General features: G+C 52.6%; 1 protein-coding gene and 1 long non-coding RNA gene across 2 annotated transcripts in view; one reads left to right on the forward strand and one right to left on the reverse strand.

The window, feature by feature from the left end:
- Nucleotides 1-14,707, forward strand: part of VTA1 (vesicle trafficking 1) — a 77,239-nt gene that overhangs the window by 57,122 nt on the left and 5,410 nt on the right. The gene's annotated exons all lie outside the window — the stretch shown is intronic.
- The window catches only part of LOC311517542, a 59,864-nt gene continuing 56,497 nt past the window's right edge, over nucleotides 11,341-14,707 (reverse strand). The window contains exons 2-3 of the long non-coding RNA XR_014710732.1: nucleotides 12,523-12,642; nucleotides 11,341-11,806 (exon numbers count right to left, since the gene is read on the reverse strand). This is a non-coding gene — a long non-coding RNA (uncharacterized lncRNA). The remainder of the gene's footprint in view (nucleotides 11,807-12,522; nucleotides 12,643-14,707) is intronic.

A 14,707-nucleotide genomic window follows, 5' to 3' on the forward strand; every position in this document is an offset into this window, starting at 1 on the left:
TGTTCTCTGTGTATTGTGACAAAGTTCCTGCTCTACCTTGGTGGGTCTTGCGCTTATTGGCGGATTTGCTCGCGTTGGAGCTTCACGGCAGCCCTCAGCTTGGCCGTTTTTCTGAATTCACAGTCCAGGTCGACTCCTCCTGTGTCTGATCAGGAGTTGGGAGGATTTGGGGGGAACCCGGGCCCACCCTCTGCTCCGGGTTCAGCTGAACCCTCCCCCCAGCCCCCCCCCCCGAGAAAGGGGGTACCTGCCGGCCCGCTTCCCTGGAGGGGGGAGTGGAAGGACCCAGCCCCCAGACCCAGCCGCTTGCTGTTTGTCTGCGGACCCGTCTCCGGCTGAGAGAATTTCTTATCTGCTCCGGCATCCCTGGAATGCGAAAAAGAAAGCCTGGAACAGACAGAGAAACAGCCGTCTACTGCCTATTGGCATTTTAACAACAGCCTGTTGGAGGATGAGGGCTTTGTGACGTCCTTCTGGGAATTCAGGCTGGCCTGGCGAGGGCAGCGGCGTGCCTTTCCCTCAGCGCGGCGATGGTGGGACCTGGGGAAAGTGCGCACCCGGCTTTTCTGCCGCGACCACACCTGGGGCACCAGCCGACGGAGAAATGCAGCGATAGACCATTTGAAACGGGAGGTCTTAGAGCTGGAGAGATGTCTGGCCACCAGCCCGAAGACCCACTCTTCTGCGGATCGTGCCAGGAGAAGCGGAAGGAGCTCCGGGCCCTTGAGGACCATCGGGCCCGGGGTGCCTTTGTTCGATCCCTCATCCGCCTCCTTCGGGTGATGGATCGCGGCTCCTACTTTTTCTATGCCCTGGAGAAAACAAGGGGGGCCAAGAAACACGGCACCCCCCTCACGGAACCGGCAGATATGTGCAGGAGGGCCTGAGCCTTCTACGCAAGTCTTTTCTCCCCAGATCCAACCAACCCTAGTGCTTGCAGAGTGCTTTGGGAGGAGCGCGAGCGACCGAGATGGGCTAGAGTTGCCTCTCACTCTGGCCGAGTTCTCAGAAGCCCTCCGTCGTATGCCCACTAATAAGTCTCCAGGCGTGGACAGGCTGACCGTGGAGTTCTACCGCTTGTTTTTGGACGTCCTCGGCCCAGACCTAGTCACTATCTGGGCCGAGTCTCTGCAGAGTGGGGTCCTCCCTCTTTCGTGCAGGCAAGCTGTGTTCGCCTTGTTGCCGAAGAAGGGGGACCTCTGCGATTTACGAAATTAGCGTCCCGTCTCGCTCCTCAGCACGGACTACAAAATCGTAGCGAAAGCAATCTCGCTGCTGCTAGGGTCTGTGCTAGCAGACGTGATCCACCCAGACCAGACCTACACCGTCCTGGACCGCAGTATCTTTGATAACCTATTTCTGGTTCGGGACCTTTTGGAACTCAGGCATAGAGACGGTCTGTCGTTCGCCCTCCTGACCCTAGATCAGGAGAAGGCGTTGGATAGGGTGGACCACGGGTACCTCCTGAGCACTCTGCAGGCGTTTGGGTTCGGACCCCAGTTTGTGGGTTTTCTCCGGGTGCTGTACACTTCCGCAGTGTGTCTGGTTAAGCTCAACTGGACCCTGACCGAACCGGTCAGCTTCGGGCGAGGAGTACGGCAGGGGTGCCCCCTCTCGGGCCCCCAGCTCTACGCTCTGACGATCGAGCCCTTCCTCTGTCTCCTCCGCAGGAGGTTGACAGGGTTGGTCCTGCGGGAGCCGGAGCTGCGGCTGGTCCTGTCAGCGTACGCTGATGACGTGCTCCGCGTGATCCAGGACCCCGGCGACTTGGCGCAGGTGGAGGCTTGCCAGTCCATCTATTCGGCAGCCTCCTCTGCCTGGGTCAACTGGGTCAAGAGCTCTGGCTTGGCGGTAGGAGACTGGCGGCAGGCGAGCTCCCTCCCACCCGCACTTCAGACCATCCGGTAGAGCGTGGGTCCACTGCTCTACCTTGGCATTTACCTTTCTGCCACGCATCCCTCTCCGCCGGAAAACTGGGAAAATTTAGAGGGCAGGGTGATAGGGGGGCTCCAGAAATGGATGGGACTTCTCCCATGCCTCTCCCTCCGAGGGAGAGCGCGGGTGCTTAATCAACTAGTCCTGTCCATGCTCTGGTACCGGCTCAACACCCTGGTCCCGGCCCCGGGTTTCCTGACCAACCTCCGGACATCGATTCTGGGGTTCTTTTTGGTCAGGAACGCACTGGGCCCCTGTAGGGGTTCTTCATCTACCCCTGAAGGAAGGAGGACAGGGCCTGAAGTGTCTACACACTCAGGTCCGTGTCTTCAGCCTCCAGGCCCTACAGAGGCTCCTCTATGGTGCAGGCAGTTCGGCGTGGAGCACACTGGTGCACGCCATCCTGCGCCGCATCCAAGGGCTCCGATATGACAGGCAGCTCTTTTATCTCCGTCTGGGAGGTCTTCCGCGAGACCTTTCCGGGCTGCCGGTCTTCTACCAGGACTTCCTCCGGACTTGGAAACTGTTTTTAACAACCAGGTCCGTGGCGGCCACCGAGGGGGTAGTTTTCCTCGCGGAGCCCCTGCTACACAACCCCCAGCTCCATGTGCAGGTGGCGGAGTCACGCTCGGTGCGCCAGAGCTTGATCCTGGCAGAAGTCACGAGAGTCGGAGACCTCCTGGACTACGACCGGGGAGACTGGCTGGATCCCCTGACGCTTGCCCGGCGCATGGGGCTCTCCAGACCTCGCACCCCCGGCGCATACTTCAGGAGGCGAAGGCCACTTTGCCGCCCACTGCTCAAGCTTACCTCGACCGGGTCCTGCTCGAGGGCATGTCCTCTACCCCAGGCCCGCCGGACCCTTTAATTGGACCCCTGCCCCGCAGACCCAATCGACCCCCTCACCCCTTCACTGCGAGCCGGCTGCATGAACTGCAGCTGGTACGCTTCCAAACTGCGCCAAGGAAACATCTATACATGTTCGTGCTCCACAGCCTTCACGCCCTCACCCTAGTGTCCCGCCCCAACACAAAGTGGCGAGACCTTCTGCCACCTTTGGAGGGTGAGCAGCCCCGGTGGGCCAGCCTATATTCCACCTTGGTTCCGGGGCCTGTCGGGGACATCCGTTGGCGGCTCCTTCACAGAGCTGTGAGCACAGGCACATACCTGGCGCATCCCAGATATTTGTCCCTTTTGTGGTGTGAGGGAAACCCTGGCGCACGCATATTTGGAGTGCGCCAGTCTGCAGCCCCTGTTCCAGCTCCTCACAAATCTCCTATTATGTTTTTGGTTGCATATTTCCCCTCATCTTTTTAATTATGCACTCCCCATCCAGGGCCTCACAAAGTCGCGGGATCTCCTAGTTAACCTCCTCCTGGTCCTGGCTAAAACGGCCATCTATAAAACCAGAGAGAGGAGGTTGGCCGATGGAGCTTCCTGTGACTGTGGGGCCATTTTCCGATCCTCGGTCTGTTCACATATCCAGGCGGAGTTCCTCTGGGCTGCGTCCACCAATTCCCTTGATGCTTTTGAGGAGTGGTGGGCGCTGTCCGAGATTCTCTGCTCAGTGTCCCTGTCCGGGTCCCTTTGTCTGACCCTTTGATTGGGGGAGAGAGTAAGGGACCCCAGCCCCAGCTATTGCTGCTGCAGACACCACCACCTCAGAGGGGTCCTTTCACACGTGGGTGCACGTGCGCCCCACCCCCCGGATTGTCCACCCCACAGCCTGCCCCTCTTGTTGGGTGCTTTCAGAGGAGGGAATTGTTGGTGACACTTGGGCGTGACGCCAGATAACTCGAGGGGGTGGAAGACCACGAGAGTCGATGAAGCCCCCTCTCTCTGGGCCACCAGGTAACTCGGAAGGGTGGAAGACCATGAGAGTCGAGGAAGCCCCCTGCTCTGGGCCCAGGCAAGCTTGAACACTTCCCTCCCCTGAAGCTAATGAGAAAACACTTGTGATTGGTTGCTGTGTTACGCATTGCATATGCTGCTGTTTTTACCTTGTAAATGTGTTATGCAAATAAAAACATCTTTTGCTTCAAAAAAAAAAAATTACTCTTCTGTAGCCATCTGGCCCGACCTTGTCACAGTATATAAAATCATCCTACTGTATTTTCCGCTGCATGCATCCGATGAAGTGGGCTGTAGCCCACGAAAGCTTATGCGTAAATAAATTTATTAGTCTGTAAGGTGCCACAAGTACTCCTGTTCTTTTTTCAATAAACTAAGAGACCTAATTAAAGGTGGTGTGGTACATTATTACTTAAAATACATTTTTTTCTTTGAGATATGAAAAGACTCCTTAGCAGTCTGCTCTTTGAGTATAATTAGGATTGGAAGGATTAGATTTTTTTGTTGGTACATGTCAGGCAATATCAATCTACAAACTGGCAAAAAAATTACCATCAACAATAATCTAAATTTATAGATAAGCAAAGTAAAAAAAAATGCTGTTTGAGAACTTATTAGTGTTTGATGTAAGGATACTTACTGTGTATATTTTGATGTGATATTGACCATTTTTGTTTTAACAATATTAAAGCTTTCTCTTTTTGGATATCAGGGTCTACTGTCATTAAAAATTGTTTGATCCCCCATTAATTTCCCACATCGGTGAAAACTTAAATTGATAAAAATAAAAAAAAGCTTTAAAATAAGCATTGATTTTATCCATCAAAATTACATTAAAAATCAAATTCTGCCAAGCCTAAGTATAATGAATTAAAAGACATTAACTGGAATTTCGTATTTGAGGATGTTGTCACATGAGGATGCCACATAACAGTGCCATTTTGATGTGTAAAAAGCAAATTTCTGTGATAGGAGATGTGTTCAAAAGATTGCAGATGAGTAGGAGTTCATTAATACATTCATCTTCCCCATTTTCTTTAGAGAATAAAAGGCATCCCTCTGAATAATTCTGAATAACATATAATGTAGTTTCAGAGTAGCAGCCGTGTTAGTCTGTATCCGCAAAAAGAAAAGGAGGACTTGTGGCACCTTAGGGACTAACACATTTATTTGAGCGTAAGCTTTCATGAGCTACAGCTCACTTCATTGGATGCATTCCGATAATGTAGTGTTTCTGGTTACAGTTGCTCCTATTGTTGAGTACAAAAACATGGTACTGTGATTAAACCGTTTGTGTGCGCAAAGGTTTCATAAGCCCTTTCGCCTAAATCACAGGGCATTATTTATTTTTACACATGTGAACTGCCCGCTGCCCTCTTATCTCTGGGAGCCTGAGTTCAAATGCTGAATTAGGATATAAAAAAGAATTTGAATCTCTGTGGATTCCCCCTACATGTGATGCAGTTCAGAATGATTGGGAACCTCTACTACAGAAACATTCAGCACTGGGTTAGTAGTGAGCATTGCAAGTCCTGATTAAATTGATCCATCCTCATTTAGGTATTCGCATGCCCCCTTTTCAAATCATCTCAGTATGGTCTTGATCCTCCAGTGGGATAAGGAGTAGCACCAATAATGCTGAGCAGAGCGAGATAACCCTGTGGATCGCCAGTTGCTCCTGATCCAGAGAGCTACACAAGTAGTGGAGATGATCTGCATGCGCTCCCCTCTGCATGAGTGCACAGAGGTCATGCCAGTTGGCAGAGTCAGGGTATGATGCCACATCCCCTGCGGATACGCAATTGAGGATGTAGGGCGTGTGTGTGTGGAAGTCCATGTCCACCCTTCCTAATCACCATCTCTAAATTCCCGTGTGCCAACTGGTTGCAGGCATTGATGCCATATGCACAGACAGGAACCAGATGGCAACCTGCAGAGAGGGGTAGGTGCCCAGTGGCTCTAATCACAGACATCTCTGCTGGTAAAGGGGCACTTCTAGAAGCTGGCCAGCCCATGATATCCCCACCTCAGGCAGACAGAGAGGTAACCTCTGAATTTTCCTCTCTGAATAGTTGCAGAACCAAGCATTAGTCTGTGGCACATGCACTGCCTCTCTATGGATAGGAACCTGTCCCTTGCTGCATGGGCAGGCTTTGGATCGCATGCTGTGCCACAGGGTGTTCAGCACGCTCGTGCAAGGCTCTCTGAGCACCTCCTTCGTATTTTAAAAGAAAATGGAGGTGGTGGTGGGTGGGTGGTTGGGTGGTTATAGTGGGAGAAGAGGAGTGGTTGTCTTACTGAAGGAAACTAAGAAAGAAGAAATAAGTATTGCTTTTAGTTTGCCCAAAGTGAGGCATGTGGTAATTGTCATATTTATTAATCCAGTTTATTACAGTAGTGCTTAAAGGCCAACCAAGAATGGGACCCCATTATGCTAGGGTAGTCGACGTTTCTTCTCCTGAAGAGCTTGCAGTCTAAACAGAAGAGAGAGATACAGGGTAGGGCAAGGGGTACAAAAGCACACACACAGAAATGTTCATCATTTTTCTTGGTCATTTTTATTTGCTCCTGGCCTTGTGGCTCTCAGTTTTCTTCATCCATCCGGATGTAGAGCAGGACATCCCTTGAACAATTGTGACTTTCCTCAGCAGCTTGTTGAGCTCCTTGTCATGACAGATGATGAGCTGCAGGTAATGGAGGATGATCCTGGTTTCCTCCAGTGTTGCATGCCAGCTCAAGAATCTCAGCTGTCAGATATTCCAGCTCCATGGCCATGTAGACTGGGGCTCCTGCCCCAGCTCACTCCACATAATTGCCTTAGCAGAGAAGATGGTGCACACAGTCCACAGGGAACTGCAACCCAGCCCTCAAGGAACAAGACTTAGCCTTAGCTTTTGCTTTGCCTCCCTGCTTCCCTCAGCCTGCCATTGTAATTTACGCTCTGACAGAGCGACCTCCCAATGAACACTGTGATGGTAGAAAATGAAAATATCATGTTTGTGCCACTGTTTGGGGAGGGGGAAGAGACGGGGTGGGTCTGTTTACTTTAGTGGGGATAAGCTAAAGGGAAGGGAAGTGAGGGGAGGTTAGGTGTGGAGTGAAACTGAGGGACTGTAAGGCACGGGGAGAGGATTGGCACAAACAGCCAATCAGCACAGAGCAGAGTTGCAGTTCAAAACTGCAGAAAATTCTCTGAATGTCCAGAGGTCCCTGCTTTGGTTGCTTCCACTCCGCCTAGCTAGAGCGTCTGTCTAGCTCCTCCCTGTAACTTTCCCAAAACACGGGAATGAGCGTCACTGTCTTAGCTATGGCTACACTAGAGATCTTACAGCAGCACAGCTGAACCGATGGAGCTGAGCTGCTGTAAGCTCTCAAATGTAGCCGCTCTAAGCTGATGGGAAAGAGCTTTCCTGTCGGGTCAATTCCTCCAGCCCCCATGACCAGCAGTAGCTGTATTGTTGGGAGAAGCTCACCCGCCAACATAGCACTGTCCACACTGATGCTTAGGTCGGTGTAACTTATGTCATTCATGGGAGTGGCTTTTTCACACTGCTGAGTGACATAAGTTATACTGACATAAGTGGTAGTGTAGACTTAGGTTTAGTGTCTGTGAAAGTTCTGACTCCTACAGTCAAGAGTTGCCCATCTGGTTGACAGTTTCATGGTACAAACAAGCCAGAACTGTGTAGCAACTTTGTACACCACCTGCATATATTAGTTCAGTTCAGTTTAGTCATTGTTTTTGTTAGCACTAAATTTCATTAAATTTATTCACAGGTTACGTGATGTTTTATATAAACTTTGTATGCTCCCATAAGCTTCCTTTGTGAATGGCATAGTGTAGTAAAGCCACCTTTACCACCTTGTTGTACAAGTGATCATATTTGAAATTAATAACCATTTTGGTTTGCCACCCACAAAACAGAAATAATAATTACACATTTAAGATGGCTAATGTAAATGAATATATCTAGGAAGAAAGAATGTAGCCTATACTTTCATGATGGGGCACTCTGTCCTGAGAAGCAGCGATTCTGGGGAGGGGAAAAAAAAGATTAGGGAGTTGTGGATAATCAGCTGATCATGAGCTCCCAGTGGGGCCCTGTGGCAAAAGGGATAATGGAATCCTTGGGTGCATAAACAGGAATCTCAAGAAAGAGTAGAGAGGTTACTTTGGCACTGTTGTAACCGCTGCTGTAATACTGTGTCTAATTCTGATGTCCGCCGTTCAAGAAGGATGCTGATAAATTGGAGAGGATTCAGAGAGAAGCCACAAGTTTGATTAAAGAATTAGACAACAAGCTCTGTCAATTTAGCTTAACAAGGAGGAGGTAAAGAAGTGACTTGATTACAGTCTATATGAACGTACGGGGAACAAATGGGCTCTCTCTGAGCTAGCAGATAAAGGTATAACATGATCCAGTGGCTGGAAGTTGAAGCTAGGCAAATTCAGACTGGAAATATGACCTACATTTTTAACAGTCAGAGTAATAAACCATTGGAATAATTTACCAAAGGTTGTGATGGATTCTCCATCACTGGCAATTTTAAAATCAAGACTGGAATTTTTTTTGTTCAAGTACTTGTTCACGTTGATGCCATTCTAGGTGTGTGTGCACCCACGTGTGCAGCTGTCAAAGATTTTTGCCTTAGCGGAACTTGTAGGGCTGGCTGTGGTGCCCTCTAGACTGTTGTATTCGTACCACAGTATATCAGGCGCTGCCAGCTCACATCCTCTAAGTTCCTTCTTACTGCCCGTGGTGGTCAGTCGGAGTGCCTCTCTTGCTTGACAAGAGCTAACGGTTTTCTTCCCTTGGACTCTGTGTCTTCGGGCCTCTTGTACATTGTTGATAGTGTTAAGTAGTTAAGTGTTAGTTAATAGTTAGGGTCCCAGCGGGGACTTTGTCCCAGGCCAGGCGTGCCTCGTTCTCCTGTGTTTAAGCCCTGCTTGGACTGCAGCTGGCCTATGCCTGTGAGTGACCCCCGTAACAGCTGCCTTAAGTGCTTGGGGGCGTCATACATCAAGGAGTGTTGCCAGATCTGCAAGAACTTTCAGCCCCGCACCCAAAAGGAGAGAGATATTCACCTCAGGACTCTCCTGATGGAGTCCACTCTCCACCTGGCTTCTGACCCTTCCACACAGGCCGTACCAAGCGCCTCGGCCTCTGTGCACAGTGCGTCCCCAGCACCTGGCTCTTCGCGGCACAATTAACCGACGCTGGTACTGAAGAAGAAGGCTAAAAAGAACCCTCCAGCACCGAGCAAGAAGGCCCAGAGGTCATCCAGCAAAGGACCCGGGCCTGCCCGCCAGCCTTCTCCAGAAACACGTGCCTCCATGACTGGGGCTCTTAGCCCCCTTAAAGGTCCGCCACCGACTCCTAGGAGCGGAATGGGACCCACAACCCGGCCTGAACCGTCATCCCAAACCAAGCTGCAGAGTGTGCACAGGTCTCCATCTGCTCCTATGATGTCTTCGGTGCCACAGGAACAGGCTAAGGGTCCCCAAGAGGGCAAGCCCACTGTTAAGACCCCTTTGGGGGCGGAGCAGCACCACTGGTCACCAGACAAGAAATGTCAATCTCCACTGCGTAGAGCAGTGCTCTTCACTATTTTTGAAGTGGGGGCCACGTTGGTAAAAAATCTTCAATGTGAGAGCCACATCAACCTGACACAGACATTTGAACACTCCGAGTTCTTTGTTCGTTGATATGGTAATATTACCGTTATTGATAATATTGTTTGGACTGCAGGAGGGGGCATGGGAGGCTGGCTCTGGGAGGGAGTTTGGGTGCCGGAGGGGGCTCAGGGCTGCAGGAGGGGGTATGGGTTGCGGGAGGAGTTATGGAGTGCGGGCTCTGGGAGGGGGCTCAGGGCTGGGGCAGAGTGTTTGGGTGCAGGAGGGAGTATGGGGTCCTGGCTGCAGGAGGGAATACGGGTTGCAGGAGGGGGTATGGGGTGTGGGCTCTGGGAGGGGACTCAGGGCTGGGACTTAGGGTGCAGGAGGCGGTGTGGGGGGCTGTCACTAGGAGGCTGCAGGTTGGGTGGTGGAAGAGCTATTCAGAATCTGCCATTGAAGAAAGTGGCACTTACTTTGCGCGGCCCCAGCCCCACGTCGCTCCTGGAAGGGGCCAACACACCCCTGCGGCCCCTGGGGGGCCACATGGCTCTGCGCGCTGCCTCCACAACTCCCAACTACAGTTCCCCGTTTCCAGCCAATGGAAATTGCGGGGGCAGTGCTTGCAGGCAGGAGCAGCACACTGAGACCTCTGCTCCCCCCATTACTCCCCGGGGGCGTGCTGGCCCTTTCCAGGAGCGACGTGGAGCCGGGGCCGCCCAAAATGGCGTGGGGCCAGGGAACAGCATGGGGCCAGGGAACGCAGGGAGCCGGCCTTTGCCGCAGCCCCACTGGAGAGCGTGATCAACAGGGAGCTGCACTTAGGGTCCATAGGAGCTGCCACTGGCTCATGGGCCTTGCCGTGAAGAATCCTGGCTTAAAGAATCCTGAGCCAGGTCCCAATCTTGTCATCGGTCATATGGACTTTCCTCCCGGGCTCCTCAGCAATACTCTACTGCACGGTGTCTACGCTCCCCATACGATGACCGGTAGCCTTCACCCTCTCACCGATCTACCTCTAGACGTCAGTCCTGATCGCCGACACCATGGGAAATCTCCCTATCGTATTGCTGGTGTCCCCCCTGCACCGGGACCGCTCTCCCCGGTAGAGTCATCAGTCAATTACGTCTGGCCAGCAATCCCCGGTAGCCATGACCGGTAAACAGACTTAGGCGTCGACAGCTCCTCCCTGGTTGCTGGAAGGTGGTTCCTTTGGCATGGAGGCCCAGTTCAGCCCATCGCCCCAGTCTCAGCGACGGGATTGGGCACTGGAGCCTGCTTCATCGTCCATGACACCGCAGTGGCAGCAAGGCCAGTGGCCAATGTATTGGAGAGCAAGGGGCGTTCCGGTGAGGACGATGCTCCCTTCGCATTACTCCTCGATGGCCTTGTCGAAGCAACGGGCGGCAGCTCCACCAGCACTGGGTCCAGTACCGGAAGTCCATTCTGAGGTCAGGGTAGAGGATCCCATATCCACCCCTAAACCTCCCTCTCCAGCAGCTGCCAAGCCCTCTGCGCCACCACCGGAAACCAAGTCTTCCTTATCTTCCCTGGACAAGGCAGTTGTGGGACCTTCCAGGGCTAGCCCCCCGGATGACTTTAGGGAGCATCAAGCCCTTTTCCAGCAGGTGATCAAGTACTCAGGGCTCGAGGTGCAGGAGGACACCCTTTTCAATGTCCTCTCAGCCTCCATGCCCGCCTGGGTTGCCCTGCCGATACACGATGGGGTCCTCAAGATTGCCAAGTCACTGTGGCAGACCCCATCCTGCATCCCGCCCACCTCGAAACGGGCAGAGAAAAAATACTTTTTGCCCGCCAAAGATTTCAAGTACCTTTATACTCACCCAGCCTCAGGCTCGCTGGTTGTATCTGCAGCCAATGAAAAGGACAAGCAGGTTCCCACCGCCTCTACTCCAAACATAAAGAAGCCAAAAAACTCAGTTTATTTGGCAGAAAAATTTATTCAACAGCCAGCCTACAATTCCAGGTGGTGAACTATCAGGTCCTGCTGGGCCAATATAATTTTAATCTTCGGGACAGTCTTAAAAAGTTCCAGGATTCCATTGCTCAGGGTCAGGTTCAAGAGTTTGGCACCCTGGTAGAGGACGGTGGCAGCCAGATGCTCCCTGCAAATGGCATGGGACTCAGTGGCAAGGGTGGTCTCATCATCTGTGGTCATGCAATGCAGCTTCTGGCTCCAAACAGTGGGCCTCTTCCAGGAGATGCAGGCCTCGATTCAGGCCTTTGATGGAGTTGGACTCTTCTCCGATCAGACAGACGCCAGGATACACGGGTTGAAGAACATGAAGGCTACCCTTTGCTTGTTGGGCACGCATATCCCGCAGTCTGCCAGAAAGCCATTCAAGACTCTGCTGCCATCAAGGCCTTGGCAAGCCTGGTAGGGATCTGCCAGAAAGGATGCTCGGTTTGCCATCGCTGCCCTTCCTCCCGCTCACCAGCCCAGCCGCTAAACCCGCTGAACACTCGGGCGGCCAAAAGTGATCGTTTTGTGGATGCGCTCGAGAGCGATGCCCCAGTCATCCAGACGGATCCTGCCCATCCTTTCCTCAACTGCCTTTGTCCCTACCACTCCACCTGTTCGTGGGTTACATTGGACTGCTGGCTTCTGGACACAGTAGCTCAAAGCTATACCCTGCAGATTTTGGATACCCCTCCTTCCTGCCGCCCTGCTTCCCGACCCCTCTGCAGGGACCCCTTTCACGAGCAACTCCTGGTTCAGGAGGCCAACAAGCTCCTGCAGTTGGGGCTGTGGTTCCTCAAGAAATGGAAGGAAGAGGTTTCTATTCCCAATACTTACTAATCCCAAAGGCCAAGGGTGGGGCCTTAGACCCATCCTGGACCTGGGTGGCCTCAACAAGTCTCAAGAAATTGAAGTTCTGCATGGTCTCCCTGGCCTCCATTATTCCCTCTCTGGATCTGGGGGACTGGTACACCGCTCTCAATTTAAAGGACGCTTACTTCCATATCTCCATATTCCTGGGACACAGACGTTTCCTGCATTTTATAATGGACAGGGACCACTTCCAGTTCGTGGCGCTACCCTTGGGCCTGTACTCGGCCCCCAGGGTTTCATGAAATGTGTGGTGCCAGTAGCAGCTTACCTCAGACGTTGGAGGGTCCAGATCTTTCCGTATCTCAATGACTGGCTCATCAAGGGCAGGTCTCCGGAGAAGGTGCAAAGAAACCTCAATCTGGTGCACTCCACCTGCAGCGACCTGGGCCTGTTAATAAACATAGAAAAGTTCACATTAATGCCAGTCCAGCACATAGAGTTTATCGGAGCAGTTCTTGACTCCACGCGAGCCAGGGCCGTCCTTCCAAAAGAATGCTTTCAGGATCCCGTATAAGGAGACATTCAGTCACCACGGCCCACACATGACTGCAGCTGATGAGCCACATGGCATCATGCACATACGTGGTCAGTCATGCCCGGCTTCATTTATGACCCTTGCAGACGTGGCTGGCAATGGTTTACGTTCCCAGCAGGCATCCCCTGGACCGAGTGGTCACAGTACCGAACCACATCCTCTCGCCCATGGACTGGTGGTTAGACCCCAAGTCAGTGTTTCCGGGAGTTCCCTTTTTGTCCCCAGCACCATCGCTCACCTTGGTCTTGGACGCATCGGACCTGGGCTGGGGAGCCCACCTGGGCTAGTTCAACACCCACAGCTGCTGGATGCAGAACGATGTAGCCCTTCATATCAATGTCAGGGAGCTCAAGGCGGTGTGCCTGGCCTGTCAGGCATTCTTGCTCCACCTGAGAGGCAAGGTGGTGCAGATCCTCACAGACAATATGGCTGCAATGTATTACATCAACAGGCAAGGCGGTGCCCGGTCTTCAGCCCTGTGTCGGGAGGCACTCAGCCTCTGGAACTTTTGCGTGCAGCATGCCATCCATCTGGTGGCTGCTCACCTACCTGGAACCAAGAATGTCCTGGCAGATCACCTCAGCAGGACCGTCTTGTCTCGCCACAAATGGTCCCTCCATCCAGAGGTGGTCAGCCTGATCTTCTGAAGGTGGGGAACTCCCCAGGTGGACCTGTTTGCATCCAGATGAAACAGAAAGTGCCACATATTCTGTTCTCTGCACGGCAGAGACAAGGGATCCCTGTCGGGTGACTTCTTGATTTCATGGTCGGGAACGTTGATGTACGCCTTTCCACCGGTGCCGCTTATCCACAGGGTCCTGCTAAAGGTAAAGCAAGACAAAGCCTCTGTCATCCTGATAGTCCCGGTGTGGCCTCACCAGCACTGATTCGGCATGCTGCTGGGTCTTTTGGTGACCGACCCACTGCAGTTACCTCTCCGACTGGATCTGCTGCACCCAAACCTGGCATCTCTGCACCTGATGGCATGGCTGCTGCATGGCTAAGTATGGGTGAGCGGGAGTGCTCTTGCTGCACAGCAGGACCTGTTGGACTGTAGCAGAAGCCTTCCACCAGGGCTACCTATGTAGCAAAGTGGAAATGCTTCACATATTGAGCCTCAAACAAGCACATTTGTCCGGAGGAAGCCCCACTGCAGAACGTCCTGGACTATTTGTTGCATCTTAAGCTTCAGGGCTTGTCGTCGTCTTCGGTCAAGGTACACCTGGCGGCCCTTTCGGCATTATGCCCTCCGCTTCAGGGCAGGTCGATCTTCACCCATCCCTGACAGTGCAGTTTCTGAAGGGTCTAGAGCATCTGTACCTGCACATCCAGGACCTGGTCCCCCTGTGAGTCCTGAATCTTATGCTTTTAAAGTTCATGGGTCCCCCCTTTGAACCATTAGCTTCCAGCTCCTTTCTGCTTCTCTCCTGGAAGGTCTCCTTCTTGGTCGCTATAACTTCAGCCCAGCCGGTGTTCAAAATCAGGGCGCTCACATCATAGCTTATACTGTCTTCTACAGGACGAAGTCCAGCTGCGTCTGCACCCAGCTTTTCTGCCCACGGTCATTTCCCAGTTCCACGCTGGCCAAGACATTTACTCACCCGTCCTCTGTCCAAACCTTCGTGCATCAGATGAGGAGCACAGGCTGCATACTCTGGATGTCAGACTGGCCCTGGCCGCCTCATTGATAGCCATTCCGTACATCAACGCAATTATTCATTGCTGTCGCAGGGAGGATGAAGGGTTGCCCGGTGTCAGCCAGAAAACCTCGTTTTTGATCACTGCCTGCATCCGCTACTGCTACAAGCTGGCGAAGGCACCTCTGCCGGCAATCATGACGGCTCATTCCACTTGAGCGCAAGCGTCTTTGGCAGCCTTCCTGGCACAGGTGTTGATCCAAGAAATTTGTCTGGTCACC

This window comes from Lepidochelys olivacea (genome assembly GCF_965140295.1).
Source record: "Lepidochelys olivacea isolate rLepOli2 genome assembly, chromosome: 3".
Taxonomy (NCBI): Eukaryota; Metazoa; Chordata; order Testudines; family Cheloniidae; genus Lepidochelys; species Lepidochelys olivacea.